Consider the following 26025-nt stretch of genomic DNA (forward strand, 5'->3'; position numbering starts at 1 on the left):
TGCACAGCACTGCTTTTCATATCACTGTCTTAACATTGTGTATAAATCCTTTCCATATATGCTCTGGGCAATAAACTGATTGCAAACTTTGCCTCCTTATTTTGCTCACCCCTACTTTAGTGGGAACAATGAGTCTGCATCTATGATGTGCATAGGTTGTTGATGTTGGACGCGCTGTAGAAAGGAGTAAATGTAGCTTGTGTTCTACCTGCAGCCTTGTCATGTACTTGCTTTTAATCATGGTAAATGCGGAAAACCCACACTCACATAGATAAGTGGAGTTGAAGGCGATCTGTCTCTTGCATGATCAGTCCATCATGTGATGTCACTTGGAAAGAGAATGGATTTCTCACCCACCGATTTGCCGATTTGCCACGATTTGCCAATCTCTTTAGCTTTACATCAAAAAACTCCCGTGGCTTGGTCACCAAACTTGGGTGTTTGTTCGCAATATGATACCAGAGTGTACATGGTCTCATATTGTCATTATCTAGCACCTCTTTGCAAATAAGACGCTGTGGCAGCAGATCATTATCAGGACCATTCCATGATAATCCAAACATTAAATAATCACGGTCATACTTCCACCGTTTTCTGCTCGCCCCAGACTCTGTCTCCTCTCCCAATGTAGGTACTAAAAATCGATCCATTTGCCCCAAGCATAGTTGAATTTTGCTAACCAGTTGTTTGCTGTTAATTTTTCCTGTTTATTTTTTTCTCACGCTGCACCTCCCCTGAAGTTCTCTGTCGTGCCCCTGGGAACGCGCGCCTCAAACTTTTTGAAAATCACTGTTATAGGATTATTATTTAAATGGAATCAATTTATAACCCTCAGTTCTGTGAAATATCGCAAAGAAGTGTTGATGCTGCTGCATGTGACCTGTGAGCCTGTTGAGGAGTCACAGGTAGTTGTAGTTGTTTCACAGTAGCAAAAATGTAAGTAGCATAATGTTTTTAGCTCTAAAAGCTCTAAATTCCCTGCCTAGCACCAAACGGCAAACAAATTTAGTATGTGAAAAGCTGTTGAACATAGTAGAGCATCTAGCAACTAAAGATATTTTTGGACTTGGTAGACCCCAAAGAAGACCTTAAAGACTAAAGCTAGTAGCCAGTTAGCTAAGCTAGCCTGGCTCTGTCCAAAGGTAACAAATTAAGCTACCAGCACCTCCAAGGGTCACTAATTAGCACGTATCTTTCTTTGTTTTAATCAATACAAAAAACATTTTAAGAGCGGTTGTGCCCCCCATAATATCTCTTGACAAGGAGCCATTGCCAGGCAACCATGCGAAGACTCCGGGATTTCTATGCTCTCTGGCTTGGTAGATTTTTTGACTTTCTTCACCACTTGCTTGTTTAGTTTGGATCACCCCTATTTTGTGCTGGACAGGTAGCAGACAATAAGCTTTTCTGAGCCTTTGGGCTCAAACTATCAGCACACCTACCACTGAGTTTACATTAACAAGTGGCTCCATTCTTCATACTTACCTGCTTTGACAACGAGTACCGAAAACCAATTACCTTCACCAGATTAATCACGGATTTACATTGCAATTTCAGTGCAATCCCTGTGAAAGATCTGAAGGTGATACAAGTGAAAACACTAGTCACTTCTGAATTACTATAAGTGTGTGGGAGGTTCGAAGCTGGCTCTTTTGGGGTCAACTCTCCATCGTGAGACATCAACACTGCGCCTCAGGCGTGTTCCTAGTTAGAGGTGGCATTTTCTTTCTTCTTTATTGCCGCCTACTCTTCCTCAACTGGATGGAAAGAGATTTAATGACATGAGAGGTGATCTAATGTTTTGTGACATCCTATCCTCGACAGCATCACCCGGGATGTAGCTCAGAGACACGAGCTCCAGTGCAATCACACTCACACATAAACACACACACATACACGTCTGGGAACCACAGTGTCACGGTGCAGCGACAGCAAGCATGTTAGCAGTGATGAATAGGCGTAATTTGCAAAGCACAGACATACTAGCATTACCAAACCGACCTACACAAATAAATTAACAAGTGTCATTGACATGAAGCCTGGTATTGTTATTGACATTGGCGCTAATCAAACACTTGGCAGTGACAAATCACATATCCCTGAGGAAATATTGTTTCTTTTTTTTCTAATGAATAATCAAACATGTTTGCAGCACTGTTTATCAGCTTTATATCTAGCATAACATACCCACATCTCAAAAAGTGAATTTTCGATTCACTCTATTTTAAAATTAGACTAAAAAACTAACTCACAGTGTTGAGTTTTGTTATAGCTTGTTACCAAATATACTGTAAGGGATGTTTTAGGTCTGTGATAACTACCTGGGTGACTTCGGCTTGTTTAGATTATCCAAATCCAGATGATTTAGAAGGCCCACAGACTGTAGTCAGGTTAAAACTTAGGATATTAATACTATAAAGCTGACCCCCATAGGTCAAGGTCAGGGTTAGGTTAACATTCTGTGCTGATGCAGCAAAATAGCATCTGATCCATGCTGAACACTTGCTTTTATCACTTGATAATTACCCAAATATGAAATGTCCAAATCAACCTCTACCATAAACACATTATTTCTCTCTTCACAATGGACTTTGATTGCTTGCTCCACATTTTATGTATATTTACTATATGATATTAGTTTGAAACTGCATTTACTCTCATACCTGCTGAAAAAATTGCTGTGGTAAATATAACTGATGGATTTATTTAAAAAGACACAAAACACCAATATTGATGTTCTCCATCCCCCTGTGGGCCCTTCCAGTGTTGCCTTTCCCTAGAAATCAATGTGTGACCCTTGGCCCAGTATCTGACTTTCAGCTTGACTTTAGGGGATAATTCTATCTATAGAGCTGTTAATGTTAAAGCTCCCCCTCTGCTGCTTGCAGTTCAAGTATAAAAGCTATAATCCTCAAGGAGATGTATGGTTTTTCTCAACTGGAGAGCTTTACTTAACCCTAATTGCATGCAGCAAGCCAACATAATCCTCTATAACTGAGCTCAAAAGTCAATTAAAACCCATCCTTTCAACACAATGACACTAAACTGAAACGAGACAAAAATATGCCAATTTTAAATTTCTCCACTTCTTGGATCTTACGGGTAATGCAGTACTAGACCATTTATTTTACCTAGCATGAGCTACAGTAACAGCAGTAGACTGATCAGGTATTCCGATGCTACGTTCATGTCACAACAGATTTTTCTGATGTTAAGTTCCAGTGAACTGTAAACTAGAAAGAAAAAACATTCAAGACAACCTCTTAGAGGTAAATGTAAGAAGGCTATGTGGCCAAAAACGGACAAAAAAGTCCTCGCAAGCAGAAAACATAACAATAAAGCCGCCGATGTCAACAGCCAAAGGGGTTACAACCTACCGGATGTGAGCGTACGAAACACCATTTACAGGAGAGCAGCACTACTGCTTTGTAGTTATCTAAAGCTGCACTGTGCAGTGAAATGCACAACTGAATACATTTTGAACCAAATACCTGTTAATTATAATGAAAGCAAAATTTATTTGAATGAGTATCAGAATCTAAATAAGTTTACAAGAAAGACGCATTTGTTGTATAGAGTTGTAGTGTAAATACCATTCACACATACATATGCATTCACATATTATCTACCTCACTAAATCAATGTGAAGAGGAAATGAGTATTCTTTATACTCAGTATCCTTTTCCTCTCCGTCAAGTATCAGTAATTCCTCAACAGAGAGAGACTAAGGCTATCAATCTGTCCTTTCAGTAACCAAGAGACTCAGAGAAGATGTCTACTCTGCGAAGGATTTACAGCTTTAGGTTCATTCAAAAGAGGGGATTCTCTCAAAGCCTGAAACAGGTGGCATTGTCAGAAATCATTATTTTGCTTTAAAGCTATAGCTTTTGGGATTTGAAATATTAGGAAAGAGGTGAGGCCTTCAAGTGAGCAATTTGATGGGGTAGGCATGGTTGGGAACAGAAATTATAATATGCATACCCTTTACTGACTACATTTTATGTAAAGAGAGGAAAAGGCAAAGAGGAAACAGCAAAATATTTTCCCAGTACACCATCTCCCTTGTCAAATCTAGATAAATTGGGCCGCTGTGCTCTGAAAATAAATCCAATGTAGCATCTTGACAGAAATTTTTTTTTTTGATATTAACTGTGAAAATAATGTACAACAGAAGAGTTAAAAGCCACTGAAACTTTACATGATTATAGCATCTTTCAAATTATTCTAATGCCTTGCCTTTTTTTATTTTGTTAGATGTTTTTCGTGTATTTATTGAATTTTGCTCCAGCATATCTTGCGACACAGAAATTTTAAAAGGAAAAAAAAACTTTGAATAGCTGGGTAGCTTAGTTAACAAATGATAACTTCTTCCTGCATCTGTTGCAAAAAAAGAATCAATAGAGCCCCAAATGTATAGGGTTAACATTTTTCCTGCAGAATAAAACTTGCAGAACTTAATTTAACCATTTATACTAAATGAATTTAGGTAATTTTACTCATCAAGTTTATTATCAGTTTATAGTTGTGGGGAGTACTCATAAGCCTATGAAAGCAATTGTATAATGTCTTGTCTGGCTTGGGAACTTTTTGAAATCTGAGAAAGTTTTTCAAAATTAATGTTTTTATAATAACAATGTATCAAATGACAATGTGAAAACAATGTGACAATTTGAGAGGGAATTATCATCCAGCTCTCCATAGCTTTACTGAGCTTTATAGCAAGTTTCGGTTCATTGTTTAGCTGTCTGTCCTGCAACCTTACTGTTTTGGTTCACTCTCACCGCAGTCAGTGTCGTTTTTGGCCCCAACAGGCAGCTGTTTTCAGTGAAAAATTTCCAAATACCCACTGTACACTGGGCAGCACCAAACGGTACTCAAACAGAGTTGGTGGCTAGCTGGCGATCACTATGCAGCATTAAGCAGCTACAGAGCCAGATATTTCTTTCAGGAGTTGGTAGAGATCAAAAACATAGCTGAAAGGAGCATGAATATTGGACTGACATTTGCCAGGTGGCCAAAAAAGGACTCCAAATGATCCATGTTTTTTCACTGTAACTGTATAAATAAACAACTTTTTGCCAACAAGTTCACCAAATCAACTTAAAAGGTGATGACATGTCGATTTTGTGTTCGCAACTAGTTTTTGTTGGTCCCAAGTGGCAAAAAAAATAAATAAACTCAGTTATTGCAGCTTTATGTGCCATCACCCACCTATCATGATTTGGGCTTGTAGATTCCGCAGTTTGTAACACAGGCCTTGCAGTTAATATTTGTAGATGACAGAGTTTAAAATAAGTGTTACGTGGCAGGGTATATCTAACGAAAGACAATGTCATGCATTATGGGAAGTGTAGGAACCAGCATTTGTGGAGTTTGACCCATATGAGGAACTGCTGCATCGATTCTGAAAGCTCTTTTTCTAATCTCGTTCTTGCGAGCCCCCCCCCCCCCCAGATTTATGCTACTAAATCACTGGAATACCCCTTTGATCCATATCCTCAAGGACAGGATTTGTGTGAGCCTTGGCAAATTTCACTCATATGGTTAACTTTATACAAATACTGTATGTTACTTAGTTAGTGTATTTTCAAAGCCAGTGTGTGTGGTGTATACCTGACATAGCAACTTGTTTAAATGAGCAATTCAGACATTTCACCGTGACCAACTCCCAACCAATCCAGAAGTGCATCATTTTCCTATCTGAAGACTACAAACAAAGCAAGAAATGCTTCTAAAATAGGACACATTTGCAGAGCATGGTAATAGATACAATTATCTAACAAAGAACATGGTACAGTACATGTGCAGCACACCAACATCCACTTATCAAACACTCACACAAGGATCTAAAGGAGAAATAATCCTAGGACATTAATCCTAACATCCCTCTACAAGTGGGAAATGTTGAGTAATTCCAACCTACAAACCGTGGATTTACACTGAAATCTGCAAACACATGTAACACACACATACAGCAGCACAGCCTACTGCACTGTACACATGAACATGTGCATGCTTGAGGGCTTATATACACATGCACACACCAACACACACAGGGTTTACTGTAATCCGTGGCTATCTGCCTCTGGCACTAATGAAGTCATGCTGCTCCTCCATGATGAAAACACTGCAAGACATATCATGAATAACTCTCACAGAAAATACTCATATTCTGTGCGCACGTAAAGAAAGAAATATATACTGTATAAGTAAAGTCTTGTTCTTCCCGGGTCTTTGTTCTCTCCATCTCTCTGTCATCCACCTCCTATACAGAGCCTGTGTGTATTTGTATGGGTGTACTCATATACTCTGTGTGTGTCTCTGTTTGTGTCATCAAGTCTTCATGTATACATATAAGTGCAGCTGCTTGTATGCCCTAGCTTCCTGTGTTTGTGTGAGAAAATGTCTTGGAGGAGTCTTTTGGCAGCAGATACCAAGAGCTAAATGTTATTCTCGTTCACTCCTCCATCATCAGAGGCAGAAAACGAGCGCTGAGAAAAACCTCTTCCTCTGACTGCAATATCACAATGTGGGGAGAGGAGAGCAGGAGGAGGATTTCCGTCCTAATCCTTGAGTTCCATATTGTATTTAATGCCTGTGCTATACAGCTAAAAATAGACATCACTTAGCACGATACCGAAGTGGAAACGATATCTAACCTTAAATCTCAGAACAGCGTTATGTTCCATAAAGGATCTGATATCAACTGTTTGCAATCATCTTGTAATTTACTGCCCTCTTGTGGCCGCAGTAGGCTATTGTCTCTGTTACACCTATTATTTGTGTCATTTTCATGGGCGTGGCCGTGTCCCGTTGACAAAGGCGTGGGCTTATCAAGCAGATGGGGGAGCAGCATTTTTTGGACGTTTGCACATGTGAATTGTGGCTAATCCTGGGATCCTTGACAGGTGACTAGCTATAGCTAGCTACATCCAAGTGTGCTTGACAAGCGGCCCTTGACTCAGCTTTCACTGTTCTGAGATCCCTTATTATCCACATGCACAGATGTGTATGGAAACTGCTCTTGCACATTGGAAATTGTCTCAACAGTCTTTTCTTCCTAAGCATTAAGAGGTAGCAGCAGCAAGTAAACAAGCAAATTACACTGTGATTTATCATCTCAAATCAAAGTTGTCTTACCTTGGTCCACATGTGATATCTTTTCCTCTCTGTCAATCAAGGTGTAGGGATCTCTGTTCAAGATCTGCTATTTCTGAAGTTTGAGACAGTATATTGTTATACAAATAGCGAAACTCCTTTAAGTTGTAGCTCAGTGCGTAGGTTGTGTGTGTAGCAAGTGGGCGAGACAAGGGGCCTTTCTCAAAACCGGACCCTCCCCACTCCCACTCACAGAGTGCCACTCTGTTTGTAATCACACTCACAGCTGAATGAAAAACTCTTCATTAAGGTGTAGGGTATAAATACAGCAGCAAGCTTTGCTCTCTCTGGAGGAAACAGGAACTGTTGTAACTTTTGGTAACCATGGTTATGATAGTAACAGTAGTGAAGAAAATGTTTTGGGCAGAAACATCAGCTCTTACACACAGTACTAATAATAGACTACGTAGGTAACAGTGTGGGCAGTGAAGTGGCAGACTGATTACATCCACTTGACAGTAGTTCTAGAGAAGGGTTTTTTGAAATATACCAAATATATCAACTCAAACATCACCGTATTAACAAGTTTTTAATGTCTGTACAACAATATTAAATATCCATCTTTGTTCAAGCAGTTTACAATTAAATGTTTGTACGGGTAGTTACATGAATTTGAATTTGAACGGAACGTGTTCCATGACGAACACAACAGAGACATTGCAGTCATTAAGTCAGTATCCATGTAGACTCACTTTTGGAGGATTTTATAACCCACTTCCACTCCCCTTGGAAGTGCCCCCCCCCCCCCTTGGTTTGGGATGGCACTTGATGCAGTGGGCCCTCCACAGGAATGCACAAATGGAGTGGAAGCAGGTAGGTAGAGGGGTAGGGGGTAGTTTGAAAAAGGGCCAGAGAGTGTGTGACAGTGAGGCTGGTGACTGGAGCAGAGAGTTAGAATTTAGCAGTATAGCTGTGAATGTATGTGCAGTTTAGGCTATTTGTTAGTAAATAAATGCTACAACACCTCAAGATCCAAGCCAAGTTTCCACAGCCAAGTCTCCCCTGTGCTACAGTCCCTGAACTTAAGAGAGATTTGCTACTACTAATGTCATGAAAAGGTACAGATGGGTTACAAATTAAAGGGCAATCCTGAGTAAATGAGCAGTGAAACATGACAAATGCAGATGCAACCACACAGGTGCAGGGCATGATTCAAGTAAGCAATTAACATCCAATCATGCTCTGCGGCATGTATAAAAACAATGAGCAGGCCCAGCTGATTCTGATTTTCTATCAAGATGGCAAGAGGAAAAGATCGAAGTGACTTTGAAAGTGGGTTCGTTATTGGGGCACGGATGGCGAGAGCTTCAGTCACAATGACTGCTCAACTGGCTGATCTTTCATTAGGAACAGTGACTAAAGTGACATCTGCATTTAGATCTGTTGGAAAGACATCAGTATATAGGGTTGGAAATTGTGGTCGACAGCACACATTTGATGACAGTGATGCTTGTGCATTAGTGCGATATGTATGAAAAAAAGAGAAGAGCAACTCAGGTGACTGATAACGTCAGCGCAGGACATGATCAGACTGTGTGAGCAAGAAAAGTCAGTTGACAATTACCTAGAGAGGGACATTATAGTACGGCTGCAGTGCATAAACCCTTCATTACAAAGATGAATGCACACTTGAGAGTTCAGTAGCACAAAAACCAAAGGCACTGGTCTACAGGGATGTGGAAAAAAGTGATATGGTCAGTCATCCTTAACCATATTCTCGACGAGTGGGTGAGTGCATGTGTGGCGTACACCAAGAGAACAGTACAGGCCTGAATGCTTGACCCCGACAGTGAGGGGATCTGGTGGCTCCATTGTGCTGTGGACAGCATTTTGCTGGCATGGTTTGGGTCCACTCGTCCCCTTAGAGAGAAGAGTCAATACTAATCAATACAAAGTTGTTCTGAGTGATCACCTTTATCCTATGATGAAACGTTTTTATCCTGATGGGAGTGGTCTCCTCCAGGATGACAATGCCACCCATCCATAGGGAAAGAGGGTGATGTATGATGAGTATGAAAAAGATGTGAATCGTATGCTATTGCCTTTGCAGTTACCAAATCTCAACCCAATTAAACCCCTATGGGAGATTTTGGTTCGGCGTGGTAGACAGCGCTCTCCACTACCATCATCAAAACATCAAATGAGGGAACATCTTTTGGAAGAATGGTGTTTATCCCTCCAGTAGAGTTCAGAGACTTGGAGAGTCAATGCCAAGGAGCACTGAAGCTGTTCTGGGAGCACGTGGTGGCCCAACACCTTACTAAGACACTTGATTTTGGCTTTTACTTTAATTTGTCACCCGCCTATATGTATACATGTATGTATATGTGCATATATATATGTGTGCGTGTGTATATATACACGCACACACACACACACACACGCACACTAACCCTAACCCTAACCCTATTTCCGAGCCCCTAATCCTAACTATCACTACTAAATGCCTAACCCTAAACCTAATTCTAACCTGAACCCTAAAATCAAGTCTTAACCCTCAAACAGCATTTTAAAGTTGTGAGGACCAGCCAAAATGTCTTCACAATGGGAAAATGTCCTCACAACGATGGTTTCAAATCAAAATTTGTCCACACAATCATAAAAAAGGCTTGTACACAGACATACAGACATTTAACTGAAGTCTTTTTTCTCTACATTGTTTTTGGAGAATGTGCATAGGCATGCATGACGACTGTATGGGCGTGTATGTCAATATATGTGTAATAATGCATGTGTGTATACTGTATATGTGTGTGTGTGTCTTTGTGTCTTCGGGCCTGTGCATAAATGTGTGTGTCTCTATATGCGTGTGTGGTCAGGCCTATTAATATTCTGCACAGTGTGCAGACAGACACGCGGCACAGCGACACCTGGTCATGCCTCAGAGCGTAAGGCCTCTGTGGGACACCTCTGATAGGCCTTCCCGAAAGCCAGAAAGCAACACAGACACACTCACACACCTACACACACTTACATACACTCCACCAACACCACCACAAGGCATTTGTCTTTGGTCTGGCTCTTTAGTCATTTTTTTAGCTTTTATTTTAAATGTTGCTTCATCTTTTTTCTCAAACAGAATAAAATGTATGGTCACATTCCTGCTCCTAAAAAAAGCTACATATGTTTTTAGGATTTAGGCACAGGCACGTTTTCGATGTTACTGCATTATGCAGCAACAAGTAATGAATGTTGTATAACATCAAATAACAATGTAAGTGTTAAAAAATGCCATTCAATATTTCTCAGAGCTCAAGGTTGTATATGCTTGTTTTGTCTGTCTAAAAGTCCAAAACCGTATATCTGACAAAGAAAACCAGCAAATTTGAGAAGTTGGAACCAGGCTTTTGTGCTTGAAAAATGGCTGAACCAATTAATCAATTATCAAAATAGTTATTGATTGATTTTCTTTTGATTGACTAATTGTTGCAGCTGATAGACATTTATCATTTAACTGATACATATTTATATATATATATCAGTTGGATGAAACAGGAACTTCCTCCAACTTCGATGTTAAAGAGGGAATTTTGTGTATTAAAAAACTGTTACATGGAAAGGTATCCACTTGACTTCAGATAAACTTTGGAATACATTTTTGCTTGGAAGGAGGACTGCAGTAGGAAGGGATCACTTACTGGCCAGTATGAACAGGAGGAATGATTACAGCAGGCAAAATCTGTTTCACAATTCATATGGGCACCTGACTACTTGTTTTAAGAAAAATTTGAAAAATTGTGAATCTATCCTTTAAAGCGAAGCTCCAGTGAAAAACTGATGTTTTAGTGTCAGATATTCATCGGTCGTAGACTTAGCTGGTCACTGTTACATCCCTCAGAGAGAACAATGACTGTGGTCAACTTGAATTCATGTTGGTTTTAATGGATTACAATGTTGACATGTTTACCAATGTGGAAAAATTTAACTAATTGTTGCTTTAGCCATTTCTGTTTAGAGCTCGTCACTAGGTTTGCTTATACTGGCAGCTCAGCAAATGCTTACATTCAAATTTCAACCCTACAGGGAGCAATTATTTTATACTAGAAAGATAAATTTTGGGTGGAGAACCACTTTAAGTAGTGTGGCTCTTTGCCAAAAGATATCATAACTGAATTGTTTGACATGGCCATTGCATGCATTTTTATTGCTTGCTGGCCGTGTGAAGGAATTTAGCATCTTATATTAAAATCTCATGTTTAAGAGAATTTGACAGTCTTGTACTACAGCAAACTTGACAACTATGCCTTCATACACTAATGGTAATTAATGATATAATGTTGTTACTCAGCCAAGTCCATCCTGTCACTTGGAATAATCCAGCAATTGAGTGTTAGCCTTTAGCCTGCTCAGTGTTTACCTTGGTAATTGTGCAGATAATCTGAAAAGACAGTCTTTAAATCCTTGTCAAGTTTGGTCGAAAGCAGATGACATCATCCCCCCCCTATCATCTTCCAGGCCTCTTTATCTCAAGGATAGGCATAAAATTTACACATTACTATATAACTCATTTGTGCAACACTATAGAAATAATATTGATATTATCTAAGGGCGGATTTTCACTTAAAGTGGGAATATTCTTCTGCTGAAGAACAATAGCATTATAGATGACAGCAACTCTGTCTTGACAACACGCACACCTCAGAATCATCTACAGTTGGAGGAGCTTCACGTTAAGAAGCAAAGGAATGACATAATTAATATTCTCATCGCTGAGAGGAATTTTGCCAAATTGTAGAGCATCAAAGAGGAATCAATCTGAGCCTCCGCTGAATGCATGCAGTTTCCAGGGCTCAGCTCCAATGAAATAAGATGGAGGAGCTATTTTTCACCCAGGTCCTAACTGTATACCCTCTCTGGCAACGGTGATCAGCTGTTGCTTTCTCTACCTCTCTCCGCCTCTCACACATACAAATATCACCTTCATCTCACGCACACACACTGCACTCGGTCCGATACCAAGAAATACGAGATAGCACAGATGATCCTATCGTGTGGTAAGGCCAGAGAACATTTCCTCTTTCACACCTTTTACTAACCCTCATTCTTCCATCTTTAAAATCCCTCAGTGGACTGTATTGTTCATGCATTGTATATTCAGGCTATGTGTTTTTCATTAGTTTTTTTCCCCTTCTCATGAATGTGCAATGCATGTGCTAATCTTAGAGGTGCTAACTTAAATATTCAAAGAAGACAGGAGTTGACTTAATGGAAATGCCTCCATCCATTAGTGATAACGAACAGAGGTCAATAAATTATATCTATTAATGTCTAGTCCAGCTCAGTTTTGGGAGTCTAACAGTACTGGAAGAACCAAGTTTTACTTTTAACAAATAGCATGTATTAGTCCATGTTTAAGTGAACATAATTCAGTGGTACAAAAGCTATTTCATGTGCTAAAACACGTGTGAACTCCAACAATGTTTGTCTCTGTACACACAGAGACAAACTCCTTTATATATAATTACAGTTGTAGCCAATGTAGAAATCCTGCACAGGTCTGGGCAGGTCCAGGACAAGAACTGCAGAGGATATCGATCTGTAATTCCTCTCCTCCAAAAAACTACGGTATGTTTCAACAGACACTGTGCCTTGAATGTTTTATAGATAAAGAAGAACAAACCTAAACTTTCAAAATAATAACTCTACAGGTCACAAAATGGGTAGCAGTAAACTTACTGTTACTTTGATGCAACTACTGGCTTTATTTTCAACAAAAGAGGCCTGTGATGTAGATAGCTGATCTTGTACTGTAATAAAAAAAAAGTTTGATACTCATATCTCCTTTCTGTCTTCACCCTTTCATTCAGTTATTTTTCTCACTCTCTCCATCATCGTCTAAATTACCTACCTACTACCAGCAGTAATCAGCTAAACGGGTTCACATACAACCAGTGATTAAACAAATGAAACTACACTGTCCCAGGTTCTAGTCTTTATTGCTGTATGAATAGTATATGTATGGATATGCAGTTGCATGTATACGTATTTGTATATATTTTAAATTAAAATGTGGCTAAAGTATTTATTTTTTTATATTTGAATGCAGAGAAACATTTAGAGCAATACAATGTGAATATGGTTCTGCATAAATGTAGAATCTTTTCAGATGGCAAAATAAATAAACAAAGCTTATGGATATTCACACAATCCAAATAATGACTCTCACTGTGTACCTAGTGATTGGCGAAGAGAGGGGGACAAAAGTCAGTGAAAAAATAGGGATCTTTAAAGCTGTATAATACAGATGAACATTTAACTCAATTTAGCCATCTTCCCTTGAAAAGCACACAAATATTTTGTCCGATCAATTATCTTCTCTGACCTTGCATAAGCAGTATTACCATGCAAATGAAACAAGCACTACATAACTGCATCTGGTTCACAACACTGAATGCAACAATGTTCTCCTTTCTCCTTTCTTCTGTATCACTTCTGTAATCCTTAACTTTACATTTTGTTTAAATCAGTGACGTTCCAATCTGAGATTGACTCTGTTTATTGGAACAAAGAGCATCTCTGTTTGGACATCAGAATAACTGCTCAGAAAGGGATAGTTCCAGTTTTACAGAGACATCTGATCTCCCCTGAAAGAGTTTGTTCAGTGGTGTGACATTCCCAGCACATCAAGTAACAAAGTTACAGGAGTACTGACCCTAACATACTGTATCTGTATTATTTAATATATGGCCTTTTAATGTTTAAATCATTCTCTCATTATGCATCTTTACTCAATATCAAGAGCAATAGATCAATATCAAATGGCATTTTGTACCTTTAATAATGTAAATAATGTAATGTAATACAGTATTTATGTTGTAATATTGATATCCTTAATGTCATACTAACGGTCTTGTGGGAACTATAACATCATATTTTTATTTACCCTATAAGACCAGGGGTTGCAGCTAATGGACAGTAAAGAATGTTTTAAAAGCTTTTTGGGAAATACAGGCCCATGTTTATTCCAATGATTGTCAATGACATGAACCTCAGTTGTCAGACTACAATATTCTTTGGTTGTTTGAAGTCCTGCAAATGAAAAATGAATACACTTAAAAAAAAAATTGTAGTATATCATTTTATATACATTTAAAGCTGTGTAAGAGTTTTTATAAGGATAAGGCCAATTTACAGATCGCTCATATTGATTATTATAACAATTTACTCACTAAAATGATTTGAGATCTTCATTCTGACATCTCAGGATGCCACAGCTTTGTTTGAACAGAGTAAAACACAGATTGGAAACAAACCTTCCAGTTTAACCGTGTTATCTAAACTATCTAAGTAAAAATCCAAAAAGTCCTGCATGTCACTAAAGCTAATGTTACTAAATATTATCTCTTGGTGGCATTGAGAGACAGGTAGACAGATACAGAAAGGGACACAGACACATAGGTAGACAGAAACGGGTATATTCACACACAGACAGAGACAGCTGTCTCAAGAAAAGGGCTCTGTCAATAGCTGGTCAAAGTAGAATAGACTTCCCATCACTTTAGTCCTAAGGGAGTGGAGGAGGGGGAGCAAGAGAAAGACAGAGTGGATCAGAGTGAGTGGAGACCATAACAGTATCCCAGTTGATCAATACACCCTGAGTGGATCGATCATCATGGTCCCAATCAGCAGCTAGATGAGCAACCTAACCCAAAGCCTATGATCGCAAGCCCCGACTCGAGAGAGGCCTCAACTGTGACCCCTGTAAAGGCTCATTCTGGACCAGATACTGTAGTCTCCAGTCCACTCAAGCTTTTGACTAAGGAGTCAGAGAGATGTTCAGTCGGCCACGTGAGAAAGAAATACATACCACCTGCTAAATGCTGGTAAATAGATGCAGGCCATATTTTTACTTAGTTCAATAATTTATGTGGAGAAGTTACATTAGAAAACACAAGGAATCAGTTGGATTGCGGATTTGATGTTTGGATTGGTTATGTGTTTGGGTGTGTGGTGTCTGGCAGATGCACTGCCAATCCCCAGATCCTCACTAACACTGTCATGCTAGCTTTTTCCAGTAAATTTGGCTGATACTTGGCTATACACAGTCATCTCTGCACTAACTGCCTTGCCAAAGTTATAACATATGGAGACGTTGCCAGTTCTCCACAAAAATCTGACCAAGGATCAACCTCTGGATGATCTTTACCACCTCAGCACAGCTGGGTAAGGGCAGAGTGAAGATAGTGGCAATTCACTGCCATGGGCTACTGAGTTTCTTCATCAAGCCATTACTGTAAGCCATCAAGTCTGTTTGGCCAGGGTCTGCAGAATTAAAACTCACTTTGATGCAAAATGGAGTCAAGACTGGAGACAGTGCAGGAGTCAGCTGATCCACAACACATCAACAGTCCCAAAGGAATATCCGTAATTAGCTTGAAGAAATGCTCTAAAAGCATTTTAATTAAATCAAAACACAAATTCCTCACAGGGATCTCCAATCCATGAAGTAATAAAGGGAGCAACTGTATAATATCTCACACACACACACAACACGTACACATAAATAAACATTTATATACATATATATTTATCCCACCATTGCTTTATCCCACCGTCATCAGGCTGTGTTGATCAAAATCTAGTATACTCCATAAAGCTGGTGGATGTGGATAGTTTTGCAGCCTCACATATTTTAATGGCTAACTGTCTGGGATGGCAGTGGCTGCTTGCATTTCCTCAGACTTTCAAGCTGTTAGTACCCAAAAATGCAACCTATTTTCACCTTTTTTATTATGTTAGGTACACTTTTTGTCGGTTTCTGGCCCCATGATCTCTGCTGCCCACAGAGACTTGAGTCTGCAACAATAGTTCCATTAACAGTGCTGCTAAACTGCAGAGTAGTACAGATTTGCTGGACATTGCTGGTGATGTATGAGCTCTCACCTACCATTTCTACGCTGATGATACGCAGCTATTCCCTCTACTGAAATAGATGAGCCCTATTTTTTGTTTTTTCTAGATTGCCTTGAAGATGTTAAATAAGATGTTAAAACTTCTCCCACCTAAGCAAGAGTGAGACAGAGACCCTAATTTTTGGCCTTAAAACCCCAATCGGTGGTCTCACAGTCTAGAGCTTCTTCCTCACATGTTCATACAGTACCAAGAGAAGAAATCTAGATATAATTTTTGAACTGCCTTTAAAATTGACAATAATTATATAAGAACGTATATAATTAAATTGTGTTGCAAGGGATGACTTTAATCCTGCTCAGTGTGGGTGTTCTAATGGGTGTTTCTCATAAACATTTTTAGGGAGTGTAGCAGATGGATGATAGCTGCTTAGATCTAAATGCTAGAGATTCATACCCGCTCCCCTTCCTATATTCAGCCTTCTTACCAATTAGTTGGAGTACTCCTTTTGTGAATGTCAATAAATGCAATGCAGGTGTACCTGGTGCAGCTCAAAATCCACCAGCAGTACCTATATTAGGAACCCTAGACCCTTCTGTCAAGGGTCAAAGTAGAGGATTCCAGTGTAATCATAAACACGGTGTTACTGCTGCAGATATTACACGGGGGAAATCTAAGGCTTGAATTCGGGATTGTCAGAGCCTATTTATGCTCACCAAGCACATCTCCTCAAATCAATCAACGTCCCTTGCCTCCCATCTCTCCTCTGGAGTAGGCTTTCCTTTGCCCTCAAACAGTCATACATAAAACCACACAAATATACACGTGCATGCACAAACCCGCACAATAGGACCCTGAAGTGCGGCTTTCCCATTGCCCCTGCATACACGAAGTAACATGTCAGCTCTGATTAGCACTGTTCGCTGCTTGCTTCAGGAGCATCTATTTTAGATCTGTTTTTCCTCCTTGCACGTAAGCACACAAACACTGGCTTTTGTTACACTTGTCATTTCAATATTATCTGCAATAAGAAATGCACTGCTGTGTCCTTGCCAGACTCACCATCTGTTATGCAAGTGAAATGGACACTTTATATGTGTTGAGCATAAAATAGCTTATTTTTCTTAGAGAAATAGCAAACGTGCCACTCTATGAACGGTAAAAGATGGCAAGCTCAAAAAAATGTTCCTCGTTATTGTGTTCTGATGAAGTGCCAGTTTGTTTGACCGCACATCAACTGCAGTGATGAGACCCAGCAGTCAGGCAGGACCTGACTTAGAAACAGAGACAGGTGTAAAGACACAGCCACAGATAAAAACAGCATGTGGCAGGAAGGGTGTATAACTGTGAAAACATTGACAAATGCACTTCATTTTTCTCCGGTGCATCCCATGTCACTGATAGTGCTCTGAGACAGGTACATGTGACAGTGGAGAAACAAACAGAGAAAGAGAGTGGGAGTCACACAGACAGGCTGAGTCCCAAAGGGAGAAAGAGGAGGATAAAGAGTGAGAGTAAGATATACAGAGAGAGAGAGAGAGAAAGGGGTGAGCACTGTGTGATTCATGGGGACTTTTACTGCTTCAGAAAGGTGTCGCCTCCCATCACAGTTCAGAATCAGTTCGGTGTAGCACACACAGTAGCAGGTAATACTACCTCCTCCCCTCTTTATCTCGCCTTCTTTCACTCTCACTCTGTCATCTCTTCTCCTCTCAGATATACAGACACAAACACACAGAAATAGAAGATTTAATTTAAAAGAGAGACGTTCGTGGAAGCAAGACAATCTCAAAGACTGAGACCTAAAAAGCATTTAATGACTTCTCCGAGCACTCCCCCATGCTATGTTTTCAAAAGAAAGGCCATGGTGCATGTTAGTGACACTGAAAAAAACAGCACTGACTCAGGATTATACAATGAACAAAGGCAGTGTGAGTAGCAGGTACCAAAAGTCAAGGACGGAGATTTGAGCCTTCAGAATTCAAATTACCTTCACTAAGTGACAGTTTTGCACAGCAAAACAGCGATGCATAACCAAAGGAACAACCTTCAGGGTTTTTGTTATTTTATATTTGTTATTTTATACAGTATATAGGCAGTAAAGGCGCTCATAGAAACATAATTTGTCAAGTGGATCGCATTGTTTTCAATTTAAAGCTGGAAGAATCTAAGACCATTGTTCAACATTCATATGCAGTACATATATTTACAACTATGTGACTACAAAACTGTAGGTATCCTTGCTATAATGAGTAAAATAATGTTTAAATTCACTCTTCAGTGAATTTAAACATCAGTGATGTCCGACCAAAATCTATCAGGCTATTGTACCCGCTTAGCACAGACCAACAGAAGGAGTTGTCAAGATACATGATCCAGTCAGGAGAGTAATGAAATTGCTCCTTTTTTGGAGCGCAACCCTGTGAAATGGGTCAGTGGTGCATCCTGATTCAGTGACGCATGTCAATCCAGGATGATGCAAAATTTGCATCATCGTAGGTACACGTGTGTGGGCTTATATAGAAAATAAGGCTCAGATGTGTTTATGTATGTCATACACCAACAGTGCGTGTGTCCCTTTAGACATCCATGGCACAAACATACACTGTACTGTCCTAAATATACAGCAGTTTATCGCCCTGTGTACATTAGAAATGAAATAATTTATATTTGAGTTTTGAGTTTATACACTAAACGTTCTATTGAGCTCTAAACTGTGGGTGTCATGAAAAGACCGTAGAGCTGCTTGCTGCACTACAAAATTCTGACTAGTAACAAAGTCACATCCTTCAGCTCTTCCCATGAGAATGACAGAGTTACCCACAGTAATGTCCTGCTTAGACTGCTGCAAGGCACTTTTTATCTGTGTGAAATAGTCAGCATTGAACTCAGCCACAAGATTACTGACCAGGACCAAATGCTGCCTGAATGTTTCACTCCTGCTGGCCTTTGAGCATTGGCTACTTTTCCATTTTCTCATTATGAATTGTCATTACATGGTGAAGCAGAACTTGTTTAGTTAATTTACGGCTCTTTAATGAAAGGCTTTTAGCTGTCCCAGCGTCCATACTGAAGACTCTAAAGGGAGAAGGCCTTTTCAGTCAAAAACCTCTTTAAAATCACGTCTTAAAAGTCATATTTTTAGCCTTGCTTTTATATCTACCCGACTATATTTGATTTGTATCAAAGTTATTAATAGTTATTTATTAATTCATTTCAATTGCCCTTTAATTGCTCTTGTATTTATCTTTACTAGGTATGTCTTTGTTTTCTATTCCCTGGTTTCAGTTTCTGTTGTGCTTTTATGTTAAGCAAATTGTAAGCACAGTTATAGAAATGCATAATACAAAACACTTTATTATTACAATCAGGTAATAGTGATTATTAATCCCACATTAAATAAATAAGCAATGAAGATACAGTAAATAAAAATGTACGATGTATGAATTATCCTTCAGACTTTTGTTGTTACAGTTATAGTCTGTAGTTTCAGAGTCTCTTTAGGTTATATCTTTCATAGAGCTGGTCAGATCCTGAAGAATAAAAGGCATTAAAAGGTGTTAAACTACAACTTAGCGACAGTTATCATACGATTACACCTAAATGTGTCCTCTACTCAAGGGACTTGTCTATAGAATAGTGTGTTTATAGTTAAAGTATTTTCACTAATTTATTGATTTCAGGCGAATAAAGGCAAAATTTATGCAAAATAATTTGTTAATTTTATATTTCCCCACATTTTTTTTGATCTCAGAAGGGCAGAAAAAACAGAATCTGATCTTCTCTAATCACTAAAGCCACTTTGTAATCACATTCGTGGACAAGGTATCATTTGACTGGATCAAAGTGCTTACATACCTGTAATGTGAGAAAGATGATGGAAGGTTCCCATATACATAAAAATCATCCTAAAGGGAGTGAAGCCCTCAGTGTCAGCAAGGAACATTTGAGAGGTCAGCTATAAAACTGTAATCTACACCCACACCGCACATTGGAAATTGTTATGTTACTGCTTCCTCTGTGACGGCCCTCTCTGCTGACAACAATGTCAGGAGCGGATGCCTCTGTCTCATGAAGAAAAACAGAAAATAAGTAACATCAGTATTTCCCCTATCTGTACTCTACCAGTTGATGTTCATCTAAAGTTTGGTGGTAGGTACAGCAACATTAATGCAAACAGAAAAACTTTACTTTTTTACACTTTAAAACGGAGTAACTGGGACAGTTTTGCTCACTATTCAATTTGGCTGACAAGACAGTCTTGAAAAACTTTCCTATTCATTAAACATTTCAAATCACTTTTAATCAACCTTGCAAATTACAGTAATTCATATTAGAGGCAGGTTTTTGAAAGAAATGTCGCGCCTCATTTCCTCTCATGTCTTTGACTGGGTAGACACATTGTTAATAATATATCACAGCCGGGGAGTGAGTATCACTTCAATCAATCAGAAGATAAAGTCCAGCTTTATTATCAGTGTTTCATTAATGTTGCTTTGGGCAAAGAAGAAATGTGACCTGTTAATAGGCAGAAAGTAAACTTTCACACAGCTATTTTTACTTTTTTATCGCTAGTCTATTTTTTTATCATTACTTTTTAAGTATTTCTTAAAGTCTGTACTTTTACCTCTCCGCAGTGATTTTATATTTTAAGGACACTTTATTTAAGGAAGACACAGGACGATGTGCTGATGAGGCTTGACCCATCAATGTCAAATATGAAACGTGATAAGATACAGTACATTAAATTGCTTAACAAGCGGTTATTGAGCAAGCCGTAACTAATTTTTGATCTTGCATAATGCACATAGGTCAAAAGGCTCAATGTCGGACACCACCTGGGTGTTCTGCCAAGTGGGGTGTAACACAGGATGTTAGGCACACCGAGAGACCTATGTTAACATAGGTCACACAGGTGCTGCAATAGGTTTTACCCGATACTGCAGTCGAGTGCGGGCTGCAGCTGCTTGTGCAACTGCCGCTGTCAGAAAAAGGCACAAACTGTTTGAGTTGTAAACAGAGTTCTTATTTAATTCTCATTCTTTTGTGTCCCTTCTCCGTTGTTTGATTATTGTCCTTTTTGTGTTTTAAAGTTCAGTGGGGCTGCAAAGGGGTGAGCCTTGGCCACATTTTATGTAGCTCAATCCGTCAACAATACCAAATATCACACTTACATAGATGATACATCATTTTATATCTCATTTTCACAGGTGGCCCCAGTTCTTTGAATGCTCCTATTACCTGTCTCACTGATATGTAAATTAGCAGGAAACAAAGGTCCTGTTTGTAGGATATAACTAGAAAGTCAAAGACTGCAGTCAATGTTTAGTTGTCTGTCCCAACAGGTTAAGTTATAGACCAGTGAATAGTTTTAGGGTCTTGACCTAAATTTTATTTGCCATTTTAACAAGATCACAAAATTTTTTTTTTTTGTCACAGGAACATTCAACATGTTTGTTTGTTTTTAAAAAAAAAAAAAAATCAGAACGATGCTGAAGTGCTGATACATGTTTTATCACAAGTCAGTTGGATTTACAGGAACTCTCTGTTTTTAAAATCCTTAAGAAAAGTACAGTTAATTCAGAATGCTGCAGACAGGATCACATCTCACCCCACTGCAACAATCTCTATATTTCCAAAATTGACCGAGCACCTTCCCATATCAGCAACTGCCTTTCATTTTAGGCTCCAACTAGAACTCTCGGATCCACTGCGTTTCTGTTAAATGTTTCTCACAAGATATCTGGTGTCTTTGTCTGTTTTCTTGTTTGTTTGTTTTTTTGGTCCTAAACTTTGGAAAACCAACTCCCTGGATCTTTGAACTTCAAACTCCCTTGGTATTTTTAAAAAGCAATTAGAGACATATCTTTTTAATCTGGCTTTTAATGTGAAGTAATTCTAGCTTGTCTGCTCCTAGATTTATATCTTTGCTGTTTATGTAATTTTTTCCTTTATTGTTTTACTTTTTTGTAATTTTTTAAATTGTTATTTATTTTCATTTCTGGTTTTGGAAAATAAGAAGGAGAAGAAAATTGCAAAGACAGCACAGTCCTCAGAAACATAGTATTCTTTTCTTTTTAAGTACCCCGGCACGTATATTCATGGTTTCTTCAATCCAGGATAAGGTCTTAATGTGTTTTTTAGACTCACATTTAGCAGTTTGATTAAGATTCTGTCAGAAGAGGGATAAACACAAGTATAAAAATATCCAAAATAAATTAGAGTCTGATTTCTCCACATGGAAAAAAGTTTCCAAACAATATACTGTTCTGTAGCATGTTTATACATCTGTGCTGAAACCCACTAATGTCCTATCTAAATGCAATTTCTAGTGCATTTGCAGAGATATTAGAATTCCAGTTCTATGTCACTGCTTTGCTGTGTGTGTGTGTGTGTGTGTGTGTGTGTGTGTGTGTGTGTGTGTGTGTGTGTGTGTGTGTGTGTGTGTGTGTGCGTGTGTGTGCGTGCGTGTGTGCGTGTGTGTGTGCTCGTGTGATTATATTAAGTAACATCATATTATGCTGGATTAGATCAAATAAGATTAGATGAGACCTTAATTATCTCCATGACCTGAATGATCTTCACTGGGACGTTGCAGCAAAGGTTAGGATAGTGCTGTTTAGACCGAATGTACAGTACAAGTAAGGAATGTAAGGAGAGAGTAAGGCGCGCGCGCGTGTGTGTTTGGGAGGGGTGAGAGTCACGCTGTGTACATACATGCTTGACATTCATGTCAGAATGAGTAATACCTATCTTGCATTCAATGGTTAATCATGTGTGAAAAGCTGGATGCGTTGTGTGTCAACAAAGGTTAACCTCCCCCTACAACTGACTAAGGAGACAGAAACAGATGGATCACTACAGAGAGAGAGAGAGAGTGAGTGAGTGAGTGTGTGTGTGTGTTAGTGTGATGGACAAAACCAGCAGGGCATAGTGAGTTTTCCAGGATGGTGCTCCTTTGGCTTTTACAGTAAGGGAGATGCCAGCACGCACAGACACAGACACAAACACACACACACACACACAGAAATCAAGCACAAATAACTTGAGGCCACTCATCTATTCCTTTTCCAACAACCCATGACAGGGCTGAAGTGAGCCTTATAATCAGGAGGCCTCGCGTTGGTTGAATGCATAGTCAGTAGTCCTTTGCAACATATTTTGCTTGTGCATGCAGCAAACCTGAATCAATACAAGAATATGTATTTGTAATTACAGTACAGTAGTATGTCACTCAGGTTCAGTGTGTATATGTATATATAAACAGTCTAAAGGATCAATATAAAGTGAGAACGAACAGGGTTATCCACCATGTTCAAAAAGCCAGCTTGTGCAGCAATCTTTGAGGAATGTCAAGTTAAAGGGGGGAGTTAATGAAGTGAAAGTAGACGTTAATGCAAAATATGAATGATAATTAATAAAGTACAATTATTTAATTTTCAGTGAAGGTTGTTTTATTTTTGTTACAGTAATGTTATGACAGTATCCGTTACTAAGGACATATCATTTCATTATTGTTACAGTTATGTTGCTAAAGTGCTGGTCAGTGTAAAGAACATGTAGCCTGTAGATGCAGATCCTTGTTTATGTGGGTTAATTGTGCATCAATTTGCTGGTAATGTGTTGGCAGGAAGGGAGGGACAGCGTTCCTCTCTCCCACTCAATACAGACAAGTTAAGGCAAGAGCTGTGTGTTTCTTCATCCTTCTCCCCTAACTAGTTCCCCTGTTTAAGGAGACAACATAGCCAGGTGGAAAAAAAACAAACAGGTAACAGATAAAATGGATCAAACCCTGTAGATGCATTCTCCGTCACTGCATTCCTGCTAAAATTCAGTAGGAAAATGTGTTTATTAATGTGGTTATAACCCTGTTTATTTGAATTAGCCATTAACATCTAGATTAATTCCAGTGTGTTACCAGAGAATATACAGTACATATGCTACTATATCAGTTCAACAGTAAGTCTGACAAAAACACCAAATGCACTCATGACATTTCTCACAAATCATACTGTTTCTAGTCTGGTCTTCATTCATTTAAAAAAGTGAAGCTATCTGGCAATAAATGTATATAATGTCAACTACCCTTTTCATTGTGTAACCAGTGTTATATCCAATCCTACAACCAACACTGAGACCACACAGTTAGGTCCTACAGTATTTGGACAGTGACACAATTTTCATAATTTTGCCTCAGTACACCACCACAGTGGATTTGAAATGAAGCCATCAAGATGTGATTGAAGTGTAGACTTTTAGCTTTATTTCAAGGGGTTTAACAAAAATGTCGCAATAACTGTTTAGGAATTACAGCCATTTTTTTACATAGTCATTTTCAGAGGCTCAACAGTAGTTGGACAAACCATCTTAATTATAAATATATGGATTATTTTTTAATACTTGCATGAAAATCCTTTGCAGCCAATGACTGCCTGAGGTCTGGAACCTATGGACATCACCAAATGCTGAGTTTCCTCCCTTGAGATGCTTTGCCAGGCCTTGACTGCAGCCGCCTTCAGTTGCTGCTTCTTTGTGGGTCTTATTGCCCTCAGTTTTGTCTTCAGTAATTGAAAAACATTCTCACATGAGTTGAGGTCAGGTGACTGACTTGGCCTTTGAAGAATAATCCATTTCTTTATCTTGAGAAGCTCTTGGGTTGCTTTCACAGTATGTTTTGGATCATTTTCCATCTTTACTGTGAAGTACTGTCCTATCAGTTTTACAGCATTTGGCTGAATCTGAGTAGATAGTTTAGCCCTATACACCTCAGAATTCATCCTGCTACTTCTATCAGCAGTCACATCATCAATAAACAGCTGTGACCCAGTTCCATTGGCAGCCATGCATGCCCATACCATCACACTGCCTCCGCCATGTCTGACAGATGATATGGTATGCTTTGGATCATGAGCTTTTTTTTTAGATGTTTTCTAGCAAAGTATAATCTGACCTTTCTGTTCTTCAGTGTTACCAGTGGCTTGCATCTTGTGGTAAACCCTCTGTCTTTACATTCATGAAGGCGTCTCTTGATTGTAGACTTTGACAATGCTACGCCTACCTCTTTGAGAGTGTTCTTGACCTGGCCAGATGTTGTGAAGGGGTTTTTCTTCACCAAGGAAAGAATTCTGCGATTATCCACTATAGTTGTCTTCCATGGTCGTCCAGGCTTTTTGGTTTTGCTGAGCTTGCCGGGTCCTTTTCTTCTTTTTGAAAATGTACCAAATTGTTGATTTGGCCACTCCTAAAGTTGAACAGCTACAAAATGCAAATTCAACATTTCCATCACATCTTGATGGCCTTGTTTCAAATCCATTGTGGTGGTGTACAGAGGCAAAATTTTAAAAATTGCGTCACTGTCCAAATACTTATGCACTTAACTGTTTGTCACTTTCTATTGCATACATGTAATAAAGGAAACTAACAACATATTAATATTATAACATGGACTAATTTCCTAAATTGGACACTTCAATACTGTTTAAACTAATGGAAAAAAATTAGAAAATAACTCTATATCAATAATTCATCATGTTTACTGTGCCTTGTACATAAAAGAAGACAGAATGAAAGAAAATATAACCTGAAACAACATATTGTCACGGTGTTATACTAGAATCCAAGACTTCTTATAATACAGCCAGAGATTATTTAGCTATTTTAATTAAGTCACACAAAACCCGCGCAATAAGCCACCTGGCAGATGTATGTCCCATAATGACTCGTCTTGTAGCTCTGTTTTTGGTCTCCACTAACTCCAGAGGGAAAAGCTCCACTGTGTTCATCAGCTAGGTACTAACCTGGTCTGACGTTTAGTTCTCGGCGAGTTTTGTACAGTCAATTTAAAAGACTATTTTGATGAAAATAGGCGCCTGCTGCAGCTGAAAGCAACGGTATGAAACTAACTAAATCAAAACAACAAGTTGCAAGCTGAAAAACCAAAACACTGAGCTGAAGGCTTTGTTGAGGTGAAGGGAACTGTGGTCCAGTGATAATTCTCTGCGGGTTCACTTGTTTTTC

This window comes from Xiphias gladius, chromosome 1 (assembly GCF_016859285.1).
Source record: "Xiphias gladius isolate SHS-SW01 ecotype Sanya breed wild chromosome 1, ASM1685928v1, whole genome shotgun sequence".
Lineage (NCBI taxonomy): Eukaryota > Metazoa > Chordata > Actinopteri > Istiophoriformes > Xiphiidae > Xiphias > Xiphias gladius.